The sequence below is a fragment of the Budorcas taxicolor genome, chromosome X (genome assembly GCF_023091745.1).
Source record: "Budorcas taxicolor isolate Tak-1 chromosome X, Takin1.1, whole genome shotgun sequence".
Taxonomy (NCBI): Eukaryota; Metazoa; Chordata; class Mammalia; order Artiodactyla; family Bovidae; genus Budorcas; species Budorcas taxicolor.
The window spans coordinates 71,978,896-72,006,488 of NC_068935.1; the positions used below are offsets into that span (position 1 = coordinate 71,978,896).

The 27,593-nt window shown below is 39.2% G+C and overlaps 1 pseudogene; it reads right to left on the bottom strand.

Annotated features, from left to right (window-relative positions):
* On the bottom strand, positions 1–27,428 carry LOC128069515 (craniofacial development protein 2-like; annotated as a pseudogene).
* Positions 27,429–27,593: the final 165 nt, after the last annotated feature.

Genomic DNA, 27,593 nt, shown 5'->3' on the forward strand with positions numbered 1-27,593 from the left:
CTAAAATCCATACATATACAAAGGATGATTAAGATGCTGGGAGCTACTACAGAGACACATGCTGACCCACACTGACAGCCAGTCAGACACGGAGGCCTCATTGGCCAGCAGTGAAGTGCTGGACCTCATCGCCTGGGAGCAGGAGCTGCTAAGCCCAGCCTGCTCCCCATTCCGGTCCTGGAGGAGCCCCCAGTGGCAGTGCAGGACATAGTGAAGCAAGTGGTGGCTGAGGAAGAGGAGGACCACACTGAGGAGTAATGGGATGAGGATGCTGATGACTCCGAGGAGAGCATGGTCAGCAACAAGAGCCTGGACCTCAACCTTGCCAACAAGCTGATGGGCTACAAGCTGGCTAAGGAGAAGATGGGAGCAGGTGCACAGGACTACAAGCATGCCTACCATGTATGTGGGAAGAGCTTCAAGTTCCTTGGGACCCTCAGCTGCCTCTGTAAGGCACAGGGCCCTGAGGAGCCTGGGGCAAGAGCACTGTCTCCCGGGAGCCTAAGGGACCACCACTGAGCCACTTCCCAGGCCAGCTGAGCCCCAGACCCTGCAACCCCTGGCCAAGGTGGAGGCCAGAACTGAAGCCCTGGAAGATAAGCAGACGAGGAGGTCAAGGGGCCCTCTGACCATGTGGGGGGAAGAGCGGGGTGGGGGGCTGCAGAGAAGAAGTCCTTGGAGAAGAGTGACAACAAGAAGCCAAAGACAGGCTCCCCCAGGAGCACAGCCAGCAAGGCGGACAAGAGGAAGAAGATGTGCAGCATGTGTTGCAAGAGGTTCTGTTCCCTACAGGACCTGATGCAGCACATGAGGTCGCACACAGGAGAGAGGCTGTACAAGTCCCAGACCTGAAAGTGGACCTTTTCCTTGAAGCACAGCCTGGTGCGCCACCAGGGGTCCACCAGAAGGCCCGGCACACTGAGCACCACAACAAGGACAGTGAAAGAGAGGCCAGGGGGGATGGCAAGAATGAGTTTACCCACAGTGGCATCACCCACATGTCAGAGAGCAAGGTGGACTTGGGCATGCTTGCCAGCAACCACATGGCAGTCACCCAGAGCCAGGAGAGCATGGCCACCATGAGGAGAGGGCAGTGGGTTGGACCACCATCACTGGCCAGGACAAGGCTGGCAGGAGTGCTCACAGGGCCACCACTGTAGGCAGCCCCTAGGAGCTGGCATGTCAGGGTGACCCTGGCCAGGAGAGCCCAGCTCCCCTTATGCAGGATGTGCTAGAGCTGTCCAGCCGGAGGCCTGCCCACCCTTTCCTGGCTGCTGCCAACAGTGCCTTTCTCCTGGGCCTGGAGTGATTGCCTTGCCTGCCCCCAAGCCCACAGATGAAAGCCAGCAGAGCAAAGTGTCCTAAATCTATGTTTTCTGAGGTATCCTTAGTGTCCTTCAGTGATTTGGGGGACAGAAAGAGAGAGAGAGAAGGGCAGCTGCCTCCTCTGTGCCATAGCCTTACTGACTGTACAAAGATGCAGCACATGCTATTCGAGTGCCTTAACTACTTACCAGCCCATTGGAGTGATCCTGGGTGTTGTGTGCTCCCAAAATGACTTTTTGAGAAAAAAAAAAGAATATATTTTAATAAATTATTTGGAGAGTAAGATTTAACCTTACCTTCTATCTTGATGTGTGTGAACTTGCTTTTGTGAACCTGTGATAGTAACGTTTGTTCTGTGAGCTGGAAACAAGAGGGAAAAAAAATGCCCTTGGATACCTAGGGACAATAACTGGAAGAAAGTGATGTGGATTTCATGTAAATTCCCAGAGGATATGTGAAAAAGATGATCATTTCTCAAATACACTTTTTTTGTTGTTTTATTCTGTTTGCTACATGGTGGAGCTGTAATTTGGTCCTCAGTGTATTGCAGAATATGGTTAATGAAGGTTTCTAATTTGGTTCAAGCCAATGCCAGGAAAGATTCTAGCTTCGACCTCGTACATGTTTCCACTCTCACAGTGTTAGACATGCCATTACTGTTGCAGTTTCCAGACAGAGAAGAATCCCCTGGCAACTGAACTGATGGAAAACATGCATAGATGTAATATATCTGATCCCACCCCCTTTTTGGTTTATGTATTATTATTATTTGTAGGTCATCAGTTTGATGGTCATCAATTTGTCCTGGGAGATCTGAGCCACCCCCACCCAGGTCTCCTTTTGAGTGTCTGCCCACAGATTTTCCTTGTCTCCCTCAGATGGCAGCTCTTCTACTGTACTTAGACAAGCCTCTCTTCTGTGACTGAAGAACCCAGCAGGGGTCGTGTGGTCCTCCACCCACTCAGGGGCCTGGGTGCAGCTGGAAGGGGAGAGGAGGCTAGGTGGGTGCCGGGGTTTCTGAGAAAGCCAGGCAGCAATACCTGTCGCTCCCCAGGTTTTCCTGCCAAACCCAGCCCAGGCCTCACCCGCCTGCACTCCTGTCCTTTGCAGAGTGAGGAAATTCTACAACTGGTAATGTGAGACTGGAGAGGAAAAATAGGTGTTTGTTTACCCTCCTATAATCTGGATTTGGTGCTTGAAGATAAACACCTTGTCTCTAGTTTCTGAATTGCCTGAGCCCCTGGGCATGCAAACTAAGCTATGATTCACCCAGAGTTTAAACAAATCACAAATTTCATAGTTTAATATTGGGGGAAGGGACAGAACAACAAATAAATGATACATCTCTCAACCTCCCTAATAAAATGTGGCAAAACCTTATCGACTACAAGGGTACAGATGAAGCCTAAATAAAGCTTTAAATCCACAGTGATTATTGCCAGTGGCAGCCTTGGGTGCATTGCTGGGCTAGTTCCTGCTACATCTCACCCTAGCATAGAGTTGGGTTGGGCACACAGAGGTGGATTTTTTTGTCCTAAGCATTGTATGCAGTCAATTGACCCCCTCACTTTAGCTGCCAGCAGTGGCTAGAAACTGATCATACTGTAGCTATGCTCAGCGGCCTGTTCTCCAGTCAGACCCGAGGACCCAACAACCTCAGTGCCTCAGACCTCCTCTGTCCATAGATTTGTGCTCACCACATGGACCCCCTAACCCCTCCATTTCTTCACCAACTTATGGTGGCCAAAATCAACCTGCCCAGTCTTCAAAGGAAGCTATGTGTTCTTGATCTTTGCATATGAAAGGAGAAAGGTTGAGGTATATAAGATTTTTATCTATATTCGGGACGTGTGAACCAGTTTCAAAATGAGGTTTTATTTTCTCTAGGTGAAGATGCATCAGAACCAATGATCCTCCCACCCCATATCACTTCATACCATGTGTGGTATGCTTACCTAAAACCAGTTCATTCATCCTTTAAATTTTTATGACAATTGTTATTATTTTTGTTGTTATTATTATTATTTGGGTGTCTTGTTTTTCTTCCCAGCTCTCCACACTAAAACTCAACGTTGTGGGGAGAAACCATGAGTAACACTTTGCTGGGGAATATTACTTAGCCATAAAAAGGAGCTAATGTGAGTCAGTTGAACTGAGATGGACAAACCTAGAGCCTGTTATACAGAGTGAAGTAAGTCAGAAAGAGAAAAATATAGTGTGTTAATGCATATGTATGAAAGCTAGAAAAATGGTACTGATTAACTTATTTGCAGGGAGGCCATAAAAGCACAGATATAGATGGGGGATTTGTGGACATAGCAGGGGAAGGAGAAGGTAGGACGAATTGAGAGTAGTGTTGAAATACAGGCTTCCCTGGTGGCTCAGACGGTAAAGCGTCTGCCTGCAATGCGGAAGACTGGGGTTCGATTCCTGGGTCGGAAAGTTCCCCTGGAGAAGGAAATGGCAATCCACTCCAGCACTCTTGCCTGGAAAATCCCATGGACGGAGGAGCCTGATAGGCTACAGTCCATGGGGTCACAAAGAGTCAGACACAATTGAGCGACTTCACTTCACCATATGTAAAACTGTTAGCTAGTGGGAAATTGTTATATAACACAGGGAGCTCAGCCTGGTGCTTTATGATGACCTAGAGGGATGGGATGGGGTGAGAGGTGGAAGAGGGGTTCAAAAGGGAGAGGAAATATGTATGCCTATGACTAATTCATGTTGATGTGTGGCAGAAACCAACACAACATTGTAAAGCAATTATCCTCCAGTTAAATACAAGTTAAAAAAGATATAATTTATGCTGTATATTTTCCAATTTTATATGCATGGTATCATGTTGCTATCTTTTTTATTCAAGATGATAACGTCTGATTCATTATGTCATTTTCACTTTCACCTCAGTATAGTTTTTTATTATAGAAATATCACACAATTTACCCATTCTATTTACTGATGTACATTTAGGCTGTTTCCATAGTTTTCTGTCATTGCAAACAATAGTTCTTTGGTCATTCTTGTACAAATTTCTATGTCAGCTGAGAACAGTTTCTCTCGGGAATATACCTGAGTGGGGTTGCTGGGTTAGAGACTATAGGTATTTTCAAGTAATGATTCCTTTTTGATTTCCATTGTAATCTATACTACGTTTACTAGGAATCCAGAACAATGCTTAATTTCATATTTATATATCGATCTATATCTGTGATTATGCAAATCTGTTAGTTGACCATCAGTTTTCATGGATGTTTTGTTTTCCCATCCTAGTTTACTAGATGTTAGGTCATGAACCATTCATCTGAAAGTTGGTTTGTTGAATACATCAAGTGGTGGATTTTATCTAATATTTTTTCTCTTTATGTTCAGGTTAACATTTGTGTTTTTTTCTTTAACTTCATAATATGGTTAAAATACATAGATCCATTTTTCAAATATTAAACTATGCTTACATTTCTAGGCTAAACCCATCATGAAGTATTTTTAATACATTGCTTGAATAATGTTTTTCTCAGTCTCCACACTTTGATTCTGAATGATGAAAGAAACTTTTTTTAAAGCATTGTTTCATGATGTTTTTAGAGTCTTGGAAGCTACTGGAGTAATTAATTGAAGTGATCAGGCTTATGTTCATTCATTAAAAGTGCAAGAAAAAATTCCACAGGGCATGAGGCGGAATATTGTTTCATTGATAATCTTTTGTATAGTATTTTTGCCTCTCTGTTTTCAAGTGAGTTTAGTCTATAATTGTCCATTCATTTATAGTAGTATTCTTTTTTTGTTTTGGGTATCAAAAGTTGGGGAGTGTTTTTTATATTTTCTATTCTTCGGAAGAGTTTGTTTAAGATAGGAATTGCTCTTTTCTCAAATGATTGATGTAATGTACCAGTAAATGTAATGTACCACTAATGTACCAGTAAAACCATTTGGTACTGTGTCTGTTGTTAATTAATTTGTTTATATGTTTTAAAATATTTAATCAAAATTTAAAATACTATTTAACTGTTTCTAATTTATTTCAGAAATGTTATCCTATGATATGTACATTTTTTCTAATTCCAATTTATTGGCATACTGTTCATAATTTATCATTTTAAAGTAACTTCATCAGCAGCTATTTTCTATTTTTATTTCTGTACTTTGTTTATGCCTTGTCTTTTTCCCTTATCACTTTCTGTAGAGGCATGTTAATAGTCTTTACAGAGAACTCAACTTTAAACTTTTTGATCCTTTCTATTGTATTTATATTTTTTTAAGCTCTGAGTTTATTTTCTTATACCTCCTTCAGATTTATTCTCTGTTTTTCCTGCCTTTGTGAGATGAATGCTTATTGAGTTAATTTTTAGCTTACCTTCCTTTCTAAAGTGAGTTTTTGAGTACAGAAAATTCTAAGTATGACATTAGCTTTACATTCCACAAGCTACATTCCACTTATTTATTTGTCTTTCAATAGTAACTGTTATTAAATTAAAAAAAATGTTTCTTAAGTTCATACATATAGACTTTTCCAAATATATGTATATATATTCCTGCTTTCTGGAGAGTTTTTATCATAAACGGATGTTAAAATTTGTCAAAGGCTTTCTCTGCATCTATTGAGATAATCATATGGCTTTTATTTTTCAATTTGTTAATGTGGTGAATTACATTGGTTGATTTGTGGATATTGAAGAATCCTTGCATCCCTGGAATAAAGCCCTCTTGGTCATGGTGTATGATCTTTTTAACGTGTTGCTGGATTCTGATTGCTAGAATTTTGTTGAGGATTTTTGCATCTATGTTCATCAGTGATATTGGCCTGTAGTTTTCCTTTTTTGTGACATCTTTGTGAGGCTTTGGTATTACGGTGATGGTGGCTTCATAGAATGAGTTTGGAAGTTGATCTTCCTCTGCAATTTTGAGTAGGATAGGTGTTAGCTCTTCTCTAAATTTTTGGTAGAATTCAGCTGTGAAGCCATCTGGACCTGGGCTTTTGTTTTCTGGAAGATTTCTGATTACAGTTTCAATTTCCATGCTTGTGATGGGTCTGTTAAGATTTTCTATTTCTTCCTGGTTCAGTTTTGGAAAGTTGTACTTTTCTAAGAATTTGTCCATTTCTTCCATGTTGTCCATTTTATTGGCATATAATTGCTGATAGTAGTCTGTTATGATCCTTTGTATTTCTGTGTTGTCTGTTGTGATCTCTCCATTTTCATTTCTAATTTTATTGATTTGATTTCTCTCCCTTTGTTTCTTGATGAGTCTGGCTAATGGTTTGTCAATTTTATTTATCCTTTCAAAGAACCAGCTTTTGGCTTTGCTGACTTTTGCTATGGTCTCTTTTGCATTTATTTCTGCCTTAATTTTTAAGATTTATTTCCTTCTACTAACCCTGGGGTTCTTCATTTCTTCCTTTTCTAGTTGCTTTAGGTGTAGAGTTAGGTTATTTATTTGACTTTTTTCTTGTTTCTTGAGGTATGCCTGTACTGCTATTAACTTCCCCTTAGCACTGATTTTACAGTGTCCCACAGGTTTTGGGTTCTTGTGTTTTCATTTTCATTCATTTCTATGCATATTTTGATTTCTTTTTTGATTTCTTCTGTGATTTGTTGGTTATTCAGCAGCATGTTGTTCAGCCTCCATATGTTGAAATTTTTAATATTTTTTCTCCTGTAATTGAGATCTAATCTTACTGCACTGTGGTCAGAAAAGATGCTTGAAATGATTTCAATTTTTTTAAAATTTACTAAAGCTAGATTTATGGCCCAGGATGTGATATATCCTGGAGAAGGTTCTGTGCACACTTGAGAAAAATGTGAAATTCATTGTTTTGGGGTGAAATGTCCTATAGATATCAATTAGGTCTAACTGATCTATTGTGTTGTTTAAAGTTTGCATTTCCTTGTTAATTTTCTGTTTAGTTAATCTACCCATAGGTGTGAGTGGGGTATTAACGTCTCCCACTATTATTGTGTTATTGTTAATTTCCCCTTTCATACTTCTTAGCATTTGTCTTACATATTGTGGTGCCCCTATGTTGGCTGCGTATATAATTATAATTGTTATATCTTCTTCTTGGATTGATCCTTTGATCATTATGTTGTGTCCTTCTTTGTCTCTTTTCACAGCCTTTGTTTTAAAGTTTATTTGATCTGATATGAGTATTGCTACTCCTGCTTTCTTTTGGTCTCTGTTTACGTGGAATATCTTTTTCCATCCCTTCACTTTCAGTCTGTATGTGTCCCGTTTTGAGGTGGGTTTCTTGTAGACAACATGTGTAGGGGTCTTGTTTTTGCATCCATTCAGCCAGTCTTTGTCTTTTGATTGGGGCATTCAACCCATTTACGTTTAAGGTAATTATTGTAAGTATGATCCCATTGCCATTTACTTTATTGTTTTGGGTTCGAGTTTATACACCCTTTTTGTGTTTCCTGTCTAGAGAGTATCCTTTAGGCTTTGTTGGATAGCTGGTTTGGTGGTGCTGAATTCTCTGAGCTTTTGCTTGTCTGTAAAGCTTTTGATTTCTCCTTCATATTTGATTGAGATCCTTGCTGGGTACAGTAATCTGGGCTGTAGGTTATTTTCTTTCATCACTTTAAGTCTTGTCATTCCCTCCTGGCTTGAAGAGTTTCTATTGAAAGCTCATCTGTTATCCTAATGGGAATCCCCTTGTGTGTTATTTATTGTTTTTCCCTTGCTGCTTTTAATATTTGTTCTTTGTGTTTGATCTTTGTTCATTTGATTAATATGTGTCTTGGGGTGTTTTGCCTTGGCTTTATCCTGTTTGGAATTCTCTGGGTTTCTTGGACTTGGGTGATTATTTCCTTCCCCATTTTAGGGAAGTTTTCAACTATTATCTCCTCAAGTATTTTCTCATGGTCTTTCTTTTTGTCTTCTTCTTCTGGGACTGCTATGATTCGAATGTTGGGGCATTTAACACTGTCCTGGAGGTCTCTGAGATTGTCCTCATTTCTTTTAATTCATTTTTCTTTTTCCTCTCTGACTCATTTATTTCTACCATTCTATCTTCTAATTCACTAATCCTATCCTTTGCCTCTGTTATTCTACTATTTGTTGCCTCCAGAGTGTTTCTGATCTCATTTATTGCATTATTCATTATGTATTGACTCTTTTTTATTTCTCCTAGGTCCTTGTTAAACCTATCTTTCATCTTCTCAATCCTTATTTCCAGGGTATTTATCTGTGATTCCATTTTAATTTCAAGATTTTGGATCATTTTCACTATCATTATTTGGAATTCTTTATCAGGTAGATTCCCTATCTCTTCCTCTTATGTTTGGTTTGGTGGGCATTTATCTTGTTCCTTTCCCTGCTGGGTATTCCTCTGTCTCTTCATCTTGTTTATATTGCTTCATTTGGGGTGTCCTTTCTGTATTCTGGCAGTTTGTGGAGTTCTCTTTATTGTGGAGTTTCCTCACTGTGGGTGGGGTTGTACAGGTGGCTTGTCAAGGTTTCTTGGTTAGGGAAGCTTGTGTCAGTGTTCTGGTGGGTGGAGCTGGATTTCTTCTCTCTCTTTTCGAAGACAATGTGCTGCTTTTCTGGGTGCCTGATGTCCTTTGCCAGCATCCAGAAGTTGTTTTGTGGAATTTACTCATTGTTTAAATGTTCTTTTCATGAATTTGTGGGAGAGAAAGTGATCTCCCCTTCCTATTCCTCCACCATCTTAGGAACACTGCACCAGTGTCACTGACAGAGTGAGGCTGAGTCACCTGCTTTAAGAGGCAGCAGGCTGGGGGCCTCCCAAGCTGGCTCCCCTGGCCTGGAGACCTATATATGTATTTTAAATAAACTTTAACTCTTAGAACAGTTTTAGATTCTTACAAAAAATTCTGAAGCAAATTATCATAGTAATTCATTATTGAACTGTGGTTAGGCAGTAGGTTTGTCTGATATGTTTTATATCTCCTTTATGGCACAGTGTAATAGTGGAAACAGTGTCAGACTTTATTTTTGGGGGCTCCAAAATCACTGCAGATGGTGAGTGCAGCCATGAAATTAAAAGGTGCTACTCCTTGGAAGAAAAGTTATCACCAACCTAGACAGCATATTCAAAAGCAGAGATATTACTTTGCCAACTAAGGTCTGTCTAGTCAAGGCTATGGTTTTTCCAGTAGTCCTGTATGGATGTGAGAGCTGGACTGTGAAGAAGGCTGAGCCCCGAAGAATTGGTGTGTTTGAACTGTGGTGTTGGAGAAGACTCTTGAGAGTCCCTTGGCCTGCAAGGAGATCCAACCAGTCCATTCTGAAGGAGATCAGCCCTGGGATGTCTTTGGAAGGAATGATGCTAAAGCTGGAAGTCCAGTACTTTGTCCACCTGATGCGAAGAGTTGACCCACTGCAAAAGACTTTGATGCTGGGAGGGATTGGGGGCAGGAGGAGAAGGGGACGACAGAGGATGAGATGGCTAGATGGCATCACTGACTCGATGGCTGGGAATCTGAGTGAACTCCGGGAGTTGGTGATGGACAGGGAGGCCTGGTGTGCTACGAATCATGGGGTCGCAGAGTCGGATATGACTGAGCGACTGAACTGAACTAAACTGAACTGATGATCAGTTTCATGTGTTGTATGCTTATAAATGATGTGTACTCACAAATTAATGGGCACAGGTTTCACTATAATTGTCTATATGTTAATTTTTAAATTAAGATACTTAATCAGGTCTTTTGTAATTTTATTAGTCTTAGTTTTGTCAGGTACTGAGAGAATTTTATGAAAATCCACCAAGGTTAATAATTCCCTCTGTCAGTTTTATATTTATCCATACAAACCTACTTTGAGGCTATATGGAGGAACATGAGTGCTTGCCTGGTAGCTCAGCTGGTAAGGAATCACCTGCAATGTAGGAGACCCCCAGTTTGATTCCTGGGTTGGGAAGATCCACTAGAGGAGGGCATGGCAATCCACTCCATTATTCTTGCCTGGAGAATCCCCATGGGCAGAGGAGCCCAGCAGGATGCAGTCCATGGGGTTGCAAAGAGTCATATATGACTGAGTGACTAAGTACAGCACAGAGGAACATGAAAGTTTAGAATTATTTCAGTTTGTGAATTTACTTTCTATCGTTTTATAGTGATCCACATTTTTTTAAAATTTTCTAATGCTTTTAGATAGTATGCTTTGATTGATAAAGCTACAGCTGTTTTCTTAGGTTAGTGTTTATGGACAGAGAACCCTGGCAGGCTACAGTCCACGGTTTCACAAAAAGAGTTGGACAAGACCTACCAACTAAACAACAATTTGTCTGGTACAATTTTTTCTGACTTTTAACATCCAATCAGTTGTTATGATTTAAAATCCTGTCTAAAGTACATATTTTTAATTTGTTTCATTATTTTTTTCAATATATCCTGATATATTGGGAATGTTTCTTTTTATTTTATGATTTCTGTTTATTCTGTTTCCTCAGTGATTCAATTTTGCTACTTTCTTTTGGATTTATTAAGTGGTTTACCCCATTTTTTCCTCTATTATTTTAGAAGATACATACTATTTCCTTAGTAGTACCCTTCACATTTTTACATGCATAGTTAATTTCATGTCTAAATAGAAACTCTTTTCTTGGATTTTCAAACATATAACTCTGTCTTATATGATGTTTATTGTCTAATTTTTATTTGTTCTCCCTTTTTCACCTCCAGAATTAGACCTTATGATTATCTTATACTCAGCACTTCTCTGGATTTACCTGTGTTCACCAGTCTCTGTGCTCACTAAGCCTTTCATTATGTCAGACCTAATTTTGTTTCTTGTGACATACATTTGGTCATCATTATTCACAGACTATGAATTTGCAAAACCAGTTACTAAAATCTGTTTTTAGCCTTAAATTAGCCCTTGCTGTGTTTTCAATGTTATTCATAGACATGCTCTGGCAGTGAAAAATTTGAATGTTCAAAGGAGCATGTTCACAACTGAGGGTGAACAGTGTGATGCTCTTCCTTCTTATTTTAGCTCTCATAATGTAAACAAACATTATTTTCACTTCATCAATCTTTTTTTTTGCACTTTTTGTTGGTGATTTCACTTATCTCCAATAAAGAAATCAGATTGATTATATTCTTTGCAGCTGAAGATGGGGAAGCTCTATACAATCAGCAAAAACAAGACTGGGTACTGACTGTGACTCAGATCATGAACTATTTATTGCAAAATTCAAATTTAAATTGAAGAAAGTAGGGAACACCTCTAAGCCATTAAAATATGGCCTAAATCAAATCCTTTATGATTCTACAGTGGAAGTGACAAATAGATTCAAGGAATTCGATCTGATAGAGGGCCTGAAGAACTATGGACAGAGGTTTGTAATGTACAGGAAGCAGTGATCAAAACCATCCCCAAGAAAAATAACTGCAAAAAGACAAAATGGTAGTCTGAGAATGCCTTACAAATAACTAAGAAAAAAAGAAAAGAAAAAAAAGATATACCCATCTGAATGCAGAGTTCCAAAAATAGAAAGGAGAGATAAGGAAGCCGTCTTAAGTGAACAATCCAAATAAATAGGAAAGCAATAGAATAGGAAAGACTAGTTCTCTTGAAGAAAATTGGAGATACCAAGGGAACATTTCATTCAATGATGGGCACAACAAAGGACAGAAATGGTATGGACCTAACAGAAACAGAAGATATTAAGAAGAGAGGGCAAGAATGCACAGAAGAACTATATGAAAAAGGTCTTAATGACACAAACAACAGTGATGGTGTGATCACTCAGCTAGAGCCAGACATCTCGGAGTGTGAAGTCAAGTGGGCCTTAGGAAACACTACTACAAACAAAGCTAGTGGAGGTGATGGAATTCTAGCTGAACTATTTCAGATCCTAAGGAAGATGCTGTTAAAGTGCTTCCCTCAATATGCCAACAAATTTGGAAAACTCAGCAGTGGCCACAGGACTAGAAAAGGTCAGTTTTCATTCCAATCACAAAGAAGGGCAATGAAAAAGAATGTTCAAACTACTGCATGACTGTACTCATTTCACCTGCTAGCAAGGCAATGCTCAAAATCCTTGAAGCTAACCTTGAATAGTACATGCACTGAGACTTCTAGATGGTCAAGCTGGATTTAGAAGACAGAGGAAGCAGAGATCAAATTGCCAAAATCTGCTGGACCACAGAAAAAGCCAGGGAATTAAAAATCTACTTCACTGACTATTCTAAAGCCTTTGACTGTGTGGATCACAGCAAACTGTGGAATATTCTTAAAGTGATGGGAATACCAGACCAACTTAACTGCCTCCTGAGAAACCTGTATGCAGGTCAAGAAACAACATTTAGAAAGAGACATGGAACAATGGACTGATTCACATTTGAGAAAGGAGTATGTCAAGGCTGTATATTGTCACCCTGCTTATTTAACTTATGTGCAGTGTACATCATGTGAAATGCCAGGTTGGATCATGCACAAGCTGGAATCAAGATTGCAGGGAGAAATATCAATAGCCTCAGATATGCAGATGACACCACATTTATGGCAGAAAGTGAAGAGGAACTAAAAAGCCTCATGATGAAAGTGAAATAGGAGAGTGAGAAAGCTGGCTTAAAACTCAACATTCAAAAAGGAAGATCATGGCATCTTGTCCCATCACTTCATGGCAAATAGATGGGAAGAAAATGCCAGCAGTGGCAGACTTTATTTTGGGGAGCTCCAAAATCACTGTGGACAGTAACTGCAGTCATGAAATTAAAAGACGTTTGCTCCTTGGAATAAAAACTATGGCAAACCTAGACAGATTATTAAAAAGCAGAAACAACACTTTGTCGACAAAGATCCACTGAGTTAAAGCTGTGGTTTTTCCAGTAGTCATGGGTGGCTGTGAGAGTTGGACCATAAAGAAGGCTCAGCACTGAAGAATTGATGCTTTCAAACTGTGATGCTGGAGAAGGCTCTTGAGAGTGCTATTGGACAGCAAGGAAATCATACCAGTCAATCTTAAAGGAAATTAACCTTGAATATTCATTGAAAGGACTGATATTGAAGCTGAAACTCCAAAACTCTGGCCACCTGATGGGGAGAAATGACTCACTGGAAAAGATCCTGATGCTCAGAAAGACTGAAAGCAGGGGGTGGGGACGACAGAGGATGCAATGGTTGGATGGCATCACCAACTCAATGTACATGAGTTTGAGCAAACTCAGAGAGATAGTGAAGGGCAAGGAAGCCTGGTGTGTTTCAGTCCGTGGGGTCACAAAGAATCCAACACAGCTGAGTGACTGAACAATAATGAATGTACAAGTGTAATGTTGAAGTGCTGTGTAATGTTTCAAAGTGCAGGACTATGATGTGGCTTATGGAGAGTATATGTTTGTTAGATATACTTCTTTCATGCATGAGTTACAGTGCTGTTTGCCATGAATTCAGTGTTAATGGCTCAGCAATATATATTATGTAAGATGTGTTAAAAGAAAAATACACAGGAAACAAAGTTATGTATTCATAGGTTGACAAACGTGTTTTGACCAGAGACTCACAGGGACTTAATCCTGTATTTTCCTTAGGAGCAGTGTTTCTGTACTCATTAATTCCCTGTTTGCAGTGATTTTATGAAGCATAACTACTATGAATATTGTGAATCTACTGTAGATCCTTTGGAAGTTACATTACCATTTCATTTGAGATTCTGGTCAGTCTGATCTTTAACTCTTATAAATAATCTGAATTTTCATTATGCCTGTCTTAAATATTTAGTATTTGATATTCTGAGGTGTACTGTGATGTATCTAAGTATAGATTGAATTTTATATTTCCTGCTTGAGAATGTTCTTTGTTTGTTTGTTTGTGCTTTGTCAACTACAAATTGGCACTTGCCATCTATCTCTATACGGTTTAAATCATGAACTGCTGCAGCTGCTGCCCTTCCAACAGCCCCTGAAAGGAGTTCAGGGTGGAGATCAGAAATGAGGCTTCTGTGCTCAGAAAAAAACTGGCAGAAAAGGTCTTCAGGTGGCTAGTTATCTTCAGTGGATGATTTTGTAAGCATGATTCTTGTATCTTCTCCTATCTAGAGAAGCACTCAACTCCTTCATGGTGACGTAGGTTCCTTGTGACTAGAAGTAACCTTCATGAAACTAGCAGAAACCTTCTGTAAAAAAAATGTGTGCATGATTGCATGTACTCCCCCTTTACCAAAATCACATATATACCAACCTTTCCTCCTACCTCTTTGGAGCAGTTTCTCAGGAGTACCAAGATGCTGTTTCCTGGACTATAGTCTTCACTTTGTCCCAAATGAAACTTAACTCACAACTCTCATGTTGTGTGGATTTTTAAGTTGGCAGGTAATCAAGGAATATAGTAAAGTTGCAGGATATAAAATCAACACACAGAAATCCCTTGCATTCCTAAACACTAATAATGAGAAAATAGAAAGAGAAATTAAGGAAACTATTCCATTCACCATTGCAATGAAAAGAATAAAATACTTAGGAATATATCTACCTAGAGAAATTAAAGACCTATATATAGAAAACTATAAAACACTGGTGAAGGAAATCAAAGAGGACACTAATAGATGGAGAAATATACCATGTTCATGAATCGGAAGAATCAATATAGTGAAAATGAGTACACTACCCAAAGCAATTTATAGATTCAATGCAATCCCTATCAAGCTACCAACGGTATTTTTCACAGAGCTAGAACAAATAATTTCACAATTTGTATGGAAATACAAAAAACCTTGAATAGCCAAAGCAATCTTGAGAAAGCAGAATGGAACTGGAGGAATCAACCTGCCTGACTTCAGGCTCTACTACAAAGCCACAGTCATCAAGACAGTATGGTACTGGTACAAAGACAGAAATATAGATCAATGGAACAAAATAGAAAGCCCAGAGATAAATCCACGCACCTATGGACACCTTATCTTTGACAAAGGTGGCAAGAATATACAATGGATTAAAGACAATCTCTTTAACAAGTGGTTCTGGGAAAACTGGTCAACCACTTTTAAAAGAATGAAACTAGAACACTTTCTGACACCATACACAAAAATAAACTCAAAATGGATTAAAGATCTAAATGTAAGACCAGAAACTATATAACTCCTAGAGGAGAACATAGGCAAAACACTCTCTGACATAAATCACAGCAGGATCATCTATGACCCACCTCCCAGAATACTGGAAATAAAAGCAAAAATAAACAAATGGCACCTAATTAAAATTAAAAGCTTCTGAACAACAAAGGAAACTATAAGCAAGGTGAAAAGACAGCCTTTGGAATGGGAGAAAATAATAGGAAATGAAGCAACTGACAAACAACTAATCTCAAAAATATGCAAGCAACTCCTACAGCTCAACTCCAGAAAAATAAACGACCCAATCAAAAAATGGGCCAAATAACTAAATAGACATTTCTCCAAAGAAGACATACAGATGGCTACAAACACATTAAAGGATGCTCAACATCACTCATTATCAAAGAAATGCAAATCAAGACCACAATGAGGTACCATTTCACGCCAGTCAGAATGGCTGTGATCCAAAAGTCTACAAGCAACAAATGCTGGAGAGGGTGTGGAGAAAAGGGAACCCTCTTAGACTGTTGGTGGGAATGCAAACTAGTACAGCGACTATGGAGAACAGTGTGGAAATTCCTTAAAAAACTGGAAATAAAACTGCCTTATGACCCAGCAATCCCACTGCTGGGCATACACACCGAGGAAACCAGAATTGAAAGAGACACATGTACCTCAATGTTCATTGCAGCACTGTTTATAATAGCCAGGACATGGAAGCAACCTAGATGTCCATCAGCAGATGAATGGATAAGAAAGCTGTGGTACATATACACAATGGAGTATTACTCAGTCATTAAAAAGAATACATTTGAATCAGTTCTAATGAGGTGGATGAAACTGGAGCCTATTATGCAGAATGAAGTAAGCCAGAAAGAAAAACACCAACATAGTATACTAACGCATATATATGGAATTTAGAAAGATGGTAATGGTAACCCTGTATGCGAGACCGCAAATAGAACAGTGTTTTGGAGTCTGTGGGAGAGGGCGAGGGTGTGATGATTTGGGAGAATGGCATTGAAACATGTGTAATATCATGTATGAAATGAATCACCAGTCCAAGTTTGATGCATGATCCTGGATGCTTGTGGCTGGTGCACTGAGATGACCCAGTGGGATGGTACGGGGAGGGAGGGGCGTTCAGGATGGGGAACATGTGTATACCTGTGGTGGATTCATGTTGATGTATGGCAAAATCAATACAATATTGTAAAGTAATTAACCTCCAATTAAAATAAATAATTTTATTAAAAAACAAAAATAAAAATCCAAAAAAGTAAATAAAAATAAATATTTCCTCCTCTCATCAGTTATGGCAGACTCTCAAGTAATATCTCTTTAAATATATCACTTTACACATTCTCTTATTATATCTGTGGTATTCCAAACATTCTTTCCAGGTGGCTAAGATAGTAAATAATCTGCCTGCAATGCAGGAGACCTGGGTTCAGTCCCTAAGTCAGGAAGACTCCCTGGAGTAGGAAATGACAACCCACTCCAGTATTCTTGCCTGGAGAATTCCATGGACAGAAAAGCCTCTTGGTCTATCATGGAATCGCAAAGAGTTGGACACAACTGAGCAACTAACACACAATTTCCAGACACTAGACCTTTTAATTCTATTTTCTGTTTTTTTTTTAATCTTCTCTTCCATATTAACCTGTTTCCAGTCTAATCTTTAGGCACATGTATTGTCAGTTTGCTGATTTTCTCATCAGCTTTGTCTAATTTTCTTTTTATTTAGTTTGCTCCACCTCTAGCTGTGAGCCAAGGCCCATGACAGTTAATCATGTTAACTCATCTTTCTTTACCAGCTGATAAGACTTCTTTATGTTGTACCCTTATGTTAATATTGTAGCCTTCACAAGTTCTAGCTTTATTAAGACAATTCAGTTCCAGCATCCCATCTTCTTTGTGCTCTATAGGGGCTTTGTCTTCAGTGGCTTCAGTGCTTACCTACTACTGATATTTACTTTTCCTCTTTCTTTTTGTCTCCTGAGGATTTTCCTTTCACTTTTGCAATCTAAGCTCTGTGTTTAAAAGGGCATTTGTTGTAGTTTATTTAATATTTCAATGTGTTTTCATAAATGTCTGGGCCTCCATTATAATGGAAGTGGTTCAGTCTTTTTAGGATAAAGGGAGGGAAAGCTTGATGGTATTAGATGGACTTCTGTAATGGATCTCCTATTAATTTTTTGACTAATATTTTATGCCATGATCAATCTCAACTATTAATATTAAATTAGAGTTGGCTATCATAAATGGAATATTGCTTGCCATATCAGTAAACAAAGGATGTCACAGTCATCAGCAATTACAGCCATTGCCAAAAGTAAGCTGATAAGCCCTAAGAGAACTCAGGAAGAAAAGAATATCTGACATCTGGCAGCCATCAGACTATATCCATTCCCAAGGTGAGCTGTGAGGAAACTCAGGATGTAAAAACATGGGATACTGGCCACCGATAATTGAGGTGCATATCAAAGGAATGATTTCAGTGAGCCAGACTCTTGCATCTTCCCATACATAGAAAAGTGCCAAATTCCTTATCTTCGGATATCTGGTATTTTTTAGTTAACAGTAATGTTTTAATGTTCTGACTACCTTCCCTTTGTTGTAAAACTTCTATATATCCTGGATTCCCCCTCACTACCTTGCAATGGTTCTCTCATGGTTACTTGAGGTGCTGTCCCCTAGGCTTTAAGTCCTGGAAATTCATGCCAAATAAAACATAACTCAATTATTAGGTTGTGAATATTTTTTTCTTAGTTGACAGCTGTAATAGGCATTCAGTAGTCAGTCCTTCTCCTTCATGGATCACAGCCTTGTTGTGGAGAAGGGGCTTGTGTAACTCAGTGAAGCTATGAACCATGGCATGGGTGACTCATAGTGAAGTGTTCTGACAAATCATCATCCACTGGAGGAGGGAATGGCAAATCACTCCAAGACTTTTGCTGCAAGAACCCCATGAACAATATGTAAAGACAAAAAAGTACAACACCAGAAATGAGTGCCTCCCCCCGCCCCCCCGATAGGAAGGTGTCCAATATGCTACTGGGAAAGAGCAGAGGGCAATTACTAATAGTTCCAAAAAGACTGAAATGGCTGGGCCAAAGTGGAAACAACACTTAAGGATGGGCACAATAAAGGAGAGAAACAATAAGAACCTAACAGAAACATAAGAGACTAAGAAGAGGTAGCAAGAACATAGAGAAGAACTATACAAAAAAGATCTTAATCATCTGGCTAATGATGGTATGGTCACCCACCTAGAACCAGACATCCTGGAGTGTGAAAACAAGTGAGCCTTAGGAAACATTACTGCAAGCAAAACTAGTAGAGGTGATGGAATTCCAGCTGAGCTATTTCAAACCCTAAAAGATGATGCTGTTAAAGTGTTTCACTTAATATGTTAGCAAATTTGGAAAATAAAGCAGTGGTCACAGGACTGAAAAAGATCAGTTTTCATTCCAATCCCAAAGAAAGGTAATGCCAAAGAATGTTCAGAGTACTGTACAATTGCGTTCATTTCACATACTAAGAAGGTTATGCTCAAAAGCCTTCATGCTATGCTTTAGCAGTAAATGAACTGAGAACTTCCAGATATATGAGCTGGATTTGGAAAAAAAAAGTCAGAGGAACCAGAGATCAAATTTCCAACATGTGTTGAATCATAGAGAAAGCAAGGGAATTCCAGAGATACATCTACTTCTGCTTCATTGACTACACTAAAGCTTTTGACTTCTTGGATCACAACAAACTGTAGAAAATTCTTAAAAGACACGGGAATACCAGACTATCTTACCATCTCCTAATAAACTTCTATGTGGGTCAAGAAGAAACAGTTAGAATCTTACATGGAACAACTGACTGGTTCAAAATTGGGACAGGAGTAGGTCAAGGCTGTATATTGTCACCCTTAACTTTATGCAGAGTACATCATGTGAAGTGCTGGGCTGGGTGAATTACAGACTGGAATCAAGATTACTGGCAGAAATATCAGCAACCTCACATATGCAGATGATACCACTCTAATGGCAGAATATGAAGAGAAACTAAAGAGCCTCTTAAAGGGAGTGAAAGAGGAGAGTGAAAAAGCTGGCTTAAAGCTCAACGTTCAAAAAACTATGATCGTGGCATCCTGTCCCATCATTTCATGGCAAATAGATGGTAAAAAAGTGGAAACAGTGAGATTTTATTTTCCTGAACTCCAAAATCACTGTGGATGTGATTGTGAAAGGTTGCTGCTGTGAGCCATGTGCTACGCCAGGATTCGTGACTTCTGGAGGAGAGGATTTTTATCCAGGGCCAGAGATGAGACTTGACCATGTGGACCTTTTTTGTGTATGAGAATTTTATTAAATTATAAAAGAGAGAAAGCTTCTGACATAGACATCAGAAGGGCAGAGAAAGAATGCCCCCTTGCTAGTTTTTAGGAAGCCATTTTATGTCTGTTCAGTTGAGTCCCTCAGTCGTGTCTTGACTCTTTTTGATCCCATGGACTGCAGCATTTCAGGCTTCCCTGTCCATCACCAAATCCCGGAGCTTGCTCAACCTCATGTCCATTGAGTCGCTGATGTCATCCAACCATCTCATCCTCTGTTGTACCCTTCTCCCACCTTCATTCTTTCCCAGCATAAGTGTCTTTTCCAATGAGTCAGCTGTTCGCATCAGGTGGCCAGAGTATTGGAGTTACAGCTTCAGCATCAGTCCTTCCAATGGATATTCAGGACTGACTTCCTTTAGGATGGACTGGTTGGATCTCCTTGCAGTTCAAGGGACTCTCAAGAGTCTTTGCCAACAACACAGTTCAAAACCACCAATTCTTTGGCACTCAGCTTTCTTTATGGTCCAACTCTCACATCCATACATGAATACTGGAAAAGCCATAGCTTTGACTAGATGGACCTTTGTCAGTAAAGTAATATCTCCACTTTTTTATATGCTGTCTCAATTGGTCATAGCTTTTCTTCCAACGAGCAAGCAAGCTGCTAATCAAATAAGAGAGACATCTCAAGGCTGAGGGAGTTTTACCAGGTCCTGTCTCCCACAATATGCATTTTTGAGATAGAATGGCACAAGGTGTGTCATCCTGGGTCATAAAACAATTGGCATGAATATGGGTTTGTTGAGTGATTATCAGCCCAAGGTTTGAGAAAAGAAAAAATTTAGTCTTAGGCAGAAAAAATTTGAAGAAAGGCAGATTCCAAAGCAAATAAATAGTTTCACTAACATAGCTTAAGAAAACATGTCCATAAGAAAAACGCATTGATTAGCCCAAGGTATGAGAAAACTTCAGGCTGAACCAGGCTTCCTCAACAAAAAATTAAAAGAAGCAAGCCTCTTTTAATTTTGTGTAGAAAAGGAACAACAAAATCTAACACTTGCAGTTTATTTCCTCCTGAAACCTGGGGACCTCTGGCCTTCCTACCTGTTAACCCTCTCAACTGCAGCCACAAAATTAAAAGACACTTCCTCCTTGGAAGTAAAGCTATAACAAAACCTAGACAGCATATTAAAAAGCCCACAAAGTCCATACAGTCAAAGCTATGGTTTATCCAGTAGTCGTGTTTGGATGTGAGAGTTGGCCCATAAAGAAGGCTGAGTAAAAAAGAAATAATGCTTTTGAACTGTGGTGTTGCAGAAGACTCTTGTGAGTCCCTTGGACTGCCTGGAGAGCACACCAGTCAATCCAAAAGGAAATCAACTCTGAGTATTCATTGGAATGACTGATGCTGAAGCTGAAGCTCTAATACTTTGTCCATCTAATGCCAAGAGCCAAGTCACTGGAAAAGACCTTGGTGCTGGGAAAGATTAAGGGCAAGAAAAGAGGGCAGCAGAGGATCATATGGTTAGATTAGCATCACTGACTCAATGGACATGAGTTTGAGCAAACTCCTGGAGATAGTAAAGGACAGGGAAGTCTGGTGTGCTGCAGTACATGGGGTCACAAAGAGTCAGACATGAGTTAGTGACTGAATAATAGCAACACAGTCAGTCCTCAGTATTTGCAGTTTATAGTAAATTTCAGTTTTAAGGGAAAATTAAATCATTCTTTAGAAACAGCAATGAATATATGAATTATGTGGATTCATCTAAAATATTTGGCTTCTTAATCCAGTTTTTAACTATAGTGACTTTTTCTACAGAAACAGCAATTCTATTTGGGAGATGATTTGAGAAATGAGAAACTCATTTAATTTTCTTTCTTTATTTTCATCTATATCAGTGATTCAGATTCTCAGCAGGGTTTGATTTTGCCTCTTCCCCACCTCAGGTGACATTTGAGAATGTCTGGAGACATTTTTATCTGTTGCAATTCAAGGGATGGGGAGGGGATTGCTTGTGTTCTCTAGTGGGTAAAGGCAGAGAATGCTGGTAAACTTCCTGGACACCCCCCACAGAAAAGTATGACCTAGCCCAAAATATCAATAGTGCTTAAGTTGAAAAACCCTATTCATAACGGGAGCTATAATTTTCTCAGTCATCTAGCTAAATTTGATAATTCTTATTTTAAAACATATAGTATATGATACATTAAAACTACCGAGATTTCATTCACATATACTTATTTTGTTAGCAATTCTAGGTACATCTGTTGTTGTGAAAAATACTCAATGTAGCAAAGCCGTTCCTCTTATTATCTATAAATATAAGGTGTTAAAATCCTGAAGGACTGAGAGATGAACAAGATTAAATTTATGGTTTAGCTTTGGTAAATAATCAAATAATTCTTATTTTCTGATAATAATATAGTCAAGCCAAAAATCAGCCCTTTAAACTATATAGTATATCTTTATTTTTCTAAAAAACCCTATATATTAAAAAAAATTATTTATTTTTGGCTGTTCTGAGTCTTCATTGATACATAGCCTTTTCTCATAGTGAGCGGAGTCTATTCTCTAGTTGCAGTGTATGAACTTCTCTTTGCAGTGACTTAGCTTATTGTGTGGCACTGGCACTAGGGCATGAGGCTCTCAGTGGTTGTGCCTTTCAGGCTCTAGAGCAGAGGCTCAATAGTCATGGCTCACAAACTTAGTTGCTCCTTGGTATGTGGGATCTCTCTGTACCAGGAATTGTACCTATGTCTCCTGCACTGGCGGGTGGATTCTTTACCACTGAGCCACTAAGGAAGCCCCCCTCCCCCGACTGCAAACACACACAAACACACTTTTTTTTTTACATATAAATTTAAGATTGAGGGTCTTTTACTTACAGTATATTTTACCTTTTACTAAAGGGTATAACACAAGAGAAAACTCTACACATGGACATCACCAGATGGTCAGTACTGAAATCAGATTGATGATATTCTTTGCAGCTGAAGATGGAGAAGCTCCATACAATCAGCAAAAACAAGACCTGGAGCTGACTGTGGCTCATATCATGAACTCCTTATTGCAAAATTCAGGCTGAAATTGAAGAAAGTAGAGAAAACCACTAGACCATTCAGATATGACCTAAATAAAATCCCTTAAGATTATAAAGTGGAAGTGACAAATACATTCAAGAGATTAGACCTGATAGACAGAGTGCCTGAAGAACTATGGGTGGAGGTTCACTGTACAGGAGGCGGTGATCCAAAGCATGCCCAAGGAAAATATATGCAAAAAGGCAAAATGGTTGTCTGAGGAAGGCTTAGCTCTAAAGCTAAGAAAAGAAGAGAAGCTAAAGGCAAAGGAGAAAAGGAAAAATATACCCATTTGAATGCAGAATTCCAAAGGATAGCAAGGAAATATAAGAAAGCCTTCCTCAGTGATCAATGCAAAGACATAGAGGAAAACAACAGAATGGGTAAGACTAGAGATCTCTTCAAGAAAATTAGAGTTACCAAGGGAACATTTCATGCAAAGGTGGGCTCGATAAAGGACAGAAGTCGTATGGACCTAACAGAAGCAGAAGATATTAAGAAGAGGTGGCAAGAATACACACAAAAGAACTATACAAAAAAGATCTTAATGACCCAGATAACCACGATTGTGTGATCGCTCGCCTAGATCCAGACATCTTGGATAGGAATTCAAGTGGATCTTAGGAAACATCACTACGAACAATGCTATGGAGGTGATGAAATTCCAGCTGAGCTATTTCAAATCCTAAAATATGATGGTATTAAAGAGTTGCACTCAATATGCCAGCAAATTTGGAAAACTCAGCAGTGGTCACAGAACTGGAAAAGGTCACTTTTCATTCCAATGCCAAAGGAGGGCACTGCCAAAAAATATTCAAACTACTTCACAATTGTACTCATTTCACATGCTAGCAAAGTAATGCTCAAAATTCTCCAAGCCAGGGTTCAACACTAAGTGAACCTAGAACTTCCAGATGTTCAAGCTGGATTTTGAAAAGGCAGAGGAAGCAGAGATCAAACTGCGAAATCCGTTTGATCATAGAAAAAGCAAGGGAAATTCAGAAAAACATCTATTGCTTCACTGAATACAATAAAGTCTTTGACTGTGTGAATCACAACGAAGTACGGAAAATTCTTAAAGAGACAGGAATACCAGACTATCTTACCTGCCCCATAAGGAACCTGTATGCAGGTCAAGAAGCAATAGTTAGAGCTGAACATTGAACAACGGGCTGGTTCCAAATTGGGAAAGGAGTACATCAAGGCCATATATTGTCATACTGTTTATTTTTTAACTAATTTATTTATTTTAGTTGAAGGCTAATTACTTTACGATATTGTGGTAGTTTATTGCCATACACTAACAAGAATCAGCCAAATGTGCTTATTTAACTTTTATGCAGAGTACATAGTGTCAAATACCAGGCTGGATGAAGCATAAGCTGGAATCAAGATCACTTGGAGAAATATCAATAACCATAGACATGCAGATGATGACACCATAATTGCAGAAAGCATAGAGGAAAGAAAGAGCCTCTTGATGAAGATGAAAGAGAGTGAAAAAGCTGGCTTAAAACTCAACATTTAAAAAACTAAGATCATGGCATCTGGTCCCATCACTTCATGTCAAATAGATGGAGAAACAATGGAAACCATGACAGACTGTTTTCTTGGACTCCAAAATCACTGCAGATGTTGACTGCAGCCACAAAAATAAAAGGTGTTTGCTCCTTAGAAGAAAAGCTAGGACAAACCTAGACAGCATATTAAAAAGCACGGCTATTCCGAGAAAGGTCTGTGTAGTCTAAATTAGGGTTTTCCAGTAGTCATGTATAGATATGGAAATTGCACTGTCAGTTCAGTTCGGTTCAATCACTTAGTTCTGCCCGACTCTTTGCCACCCCATGGACTGCAGCATGCCAGGCCTGCCTGTTCATCACCAACTCCTGGATTTACTCAATCTCATTTCCATTGAGTCGTTGATGTCATCCAACCATCTCATCCTCTGTTATCCCCTTCTCCTCCACCTTCATTCTTTCCCAGCATCAGGGTCTTTTCCAATGAGTCAGCTCTTTTCATTGGGCAGCTAAAATATTGGAATTTCAGCTTCAACATCAGTTCTTCCAATGAATATTCAGGACTGATTTCCTTTAGGATGAACTGGTTGGATCTCCTTGCAGTCCAAGGAACTCTCAAGAGTCTTCTCCAACACCACAGTTCAAAAGCATCAATTCTTTGCCACTCAGCTTTCTTTAGAGTCCAGCTCTCACATCCATACATGACTACTGGAAAAACCATGGTCTTGACTAGACTGACCTTTGTTGACAAAGTAATGTTTCTGCTTTTTAACATGTTGTCTATGTTGGTCATAAATTTTCTTCCTAGGAGTGAGTGTCTTTTAATTCATGACTGCAGTCACCATCTGCAGCGATTTTGGAGCGAAAAAAAAAAAAAAAGTCTGCCACTGTTTCCACTGTTTCTTAATCTATTTACCATGAAGTGCTGGGACTGGATGCCATGATCTTTGTTTTCTGAATATTGTGCTTTAAGCCAACTATTTTTGCTCTCCTCTTTCACTTTCATCAAGAGGCTCTTTAGTTCTTTGCTTTCTGACATAAGGGTGGTGTTATATACATATCTGAGGTTATTGATATTTCTCTTGGCAATCTTGAATCCAGCTTGTACTTCATCCAGCCCAGTGTTTCTCATGATATACTCTGCATATAAGTTAAATAAGCAGGGTGACAATATACAGCCTTGAGGTACTCCTTTTCCTATTTGGAACCAGTCTGTTGTTCCATGTCCAGTTCTAACTGTTGATTCCTGACCTGCCTACAGGTTTCTCAAGGGGCAGGTCAGGTGGTCTAATAGTCCCACCTCTTTAAGAATGTCCCACAGTTTGCTGTGATCCATAGAGTCAAAAGCTTTGGCATAGTCAATAAAGCAGAAATAGATGTTCTTTTTCTGGAACTCTCTTGCTTTTTTGATGATTCACTGGATGTTGGAGACTTGATCTCTGGTTCCTCTGCCTTTTCTAAAACCAGCTTGAACTTCTGAAAGTTCACAGTTCACGTACTATTGAAGCCTGGCTTGGAGGATTTTGAGAATTACTTTACTATCGTGTGAGATGAGTGCAATGTGAGGTAGTTTGAACATTCTTTGCCACTGCATTTCTTTGGGACTGGAATGAAAACCAACATTTTCCAGTACCATGACCACTACTAAGTATTCCAAATTTACTGGCATATTGAGTGCAACATTTTCATAGCATCATCTTTTAGAGTTTGAAATAGCTCAACTGGAATTCCATCACCTCCACTACTTTTGTTCATAGTGATGTTTCCTAAGGCCCACTCGACTTTGCATTCCAGGATGTCTGGCTCTAGGTGAGTGATCACACCATTATGATTATCTGGGTCATAAAGATAATTTTTGTACAGTTTTTCTGTGTATTCTTGCCACCTCTTCTGAATATCTTCTACTTCTGTTAGGTCCATACCATTTCTGTCCTTTATGGAGCCCATCTTTGCATGTAGTGTTCCCTTGGTATCTCTAATTTTCTTGAAGAGATCTCTAGTCTTTCCCATTCTGTTGTTTTCCTTTATTTCTTTGCATTGACTGCTGAAGAAGCCTTTCTTATCTCTCCTTGCTATTCTTTGGAACTCTGCATTCAGATGCTTATATCTTTCCTTTTCTCCTTTGCTTTTTGCCTCTCTTCTTTTCACAGCTATTTGTAAGGCCTCCTCAGACAGCCATTTTGGTTTTTTGCATTTTTATTTCTTGAGGATGGTTCGGATCCCTGTCTCCTGTACAGTGTCATAAACCTCCGTCCATAGTTCATCAGACACTCTATCATATCTAGTCCCTTAAATCTATTTCTCACTTCCACTGTATAATCATAATGGATTTGATTTAGGTCATACCTGAATGGTCTAGTGATTTTGCTACTTTCTTCAGTTCAAGTCTGAATTTAGCGATAAGGAGTTCATGATCTGAGCCACAGTCAGCTCCTGGTCTTGGTTTCATTGACTGTATAGAGCTTCTCCATCTTTGGCTGCAAAGAATATAATCAATCTGATTTTGGTGTTGACCATCTGGTGATGTCCATGTGTAGAGTCTTCTCTTGTGTTGTTGGAAGAGGGTGTTTGCTATGACCAGTGAATTCTTTTGGCAGAACTCTATTAGCCTTTGCCCTGCTTCATTCTGTACTCCAAGGGCAAATTTGCCTGTTACTCCATGTGTTTCTTGACTTCCTACTTTTGCATTCCCATCCCCTATAATGAAAAGGACATGTTTTTTGGATGTTCATTCTAGAAGTTCTTGTAGATCTTCATAGAACTGTTCAGCTTCCACTTCTTCAGTGTTACTGGTTGGGGCATAGACTTGGATTACCGTGATATTGAGTGGTTTACCTTAGAAATGAACAGAGTTCATTCTGTCGTTTTTTAGATTGCATCCAAATACTGAATTTCAGACTCTTTTGTTGACTATGATAGCTACTCCATTTCTTCTAAGGGATTTTTGTCCACAGTAGTAGATATAATGGTCATCTGTGTTAAATTCACCCATTTCCAGTCCATCTTAGTTCACTGATTCCTAGAATGTCATTGTTCAGTCTTATCATCTCCTGTTTGACCACTTCCAATTTGCCTTGATTCATGGACCTAACATTCCAGGTTCCTATGCAATATTGTTCTTTACAGCACAAACCCTGCTTCCATCACCACTCCCATTCACAACTGGGTGTTGTTTTTTCTTTTTCTCCATCCCTTCATTCTTTCTGGCTTTGTTTCTCCACTGATCTCCAGTAGTATATTGGGCACTACCGACCTCGGGAGTTCATCTTTCAGTGTTCTATCTTTTTGCCTTTTCATTATTCACTGATAAAAAGTAAGA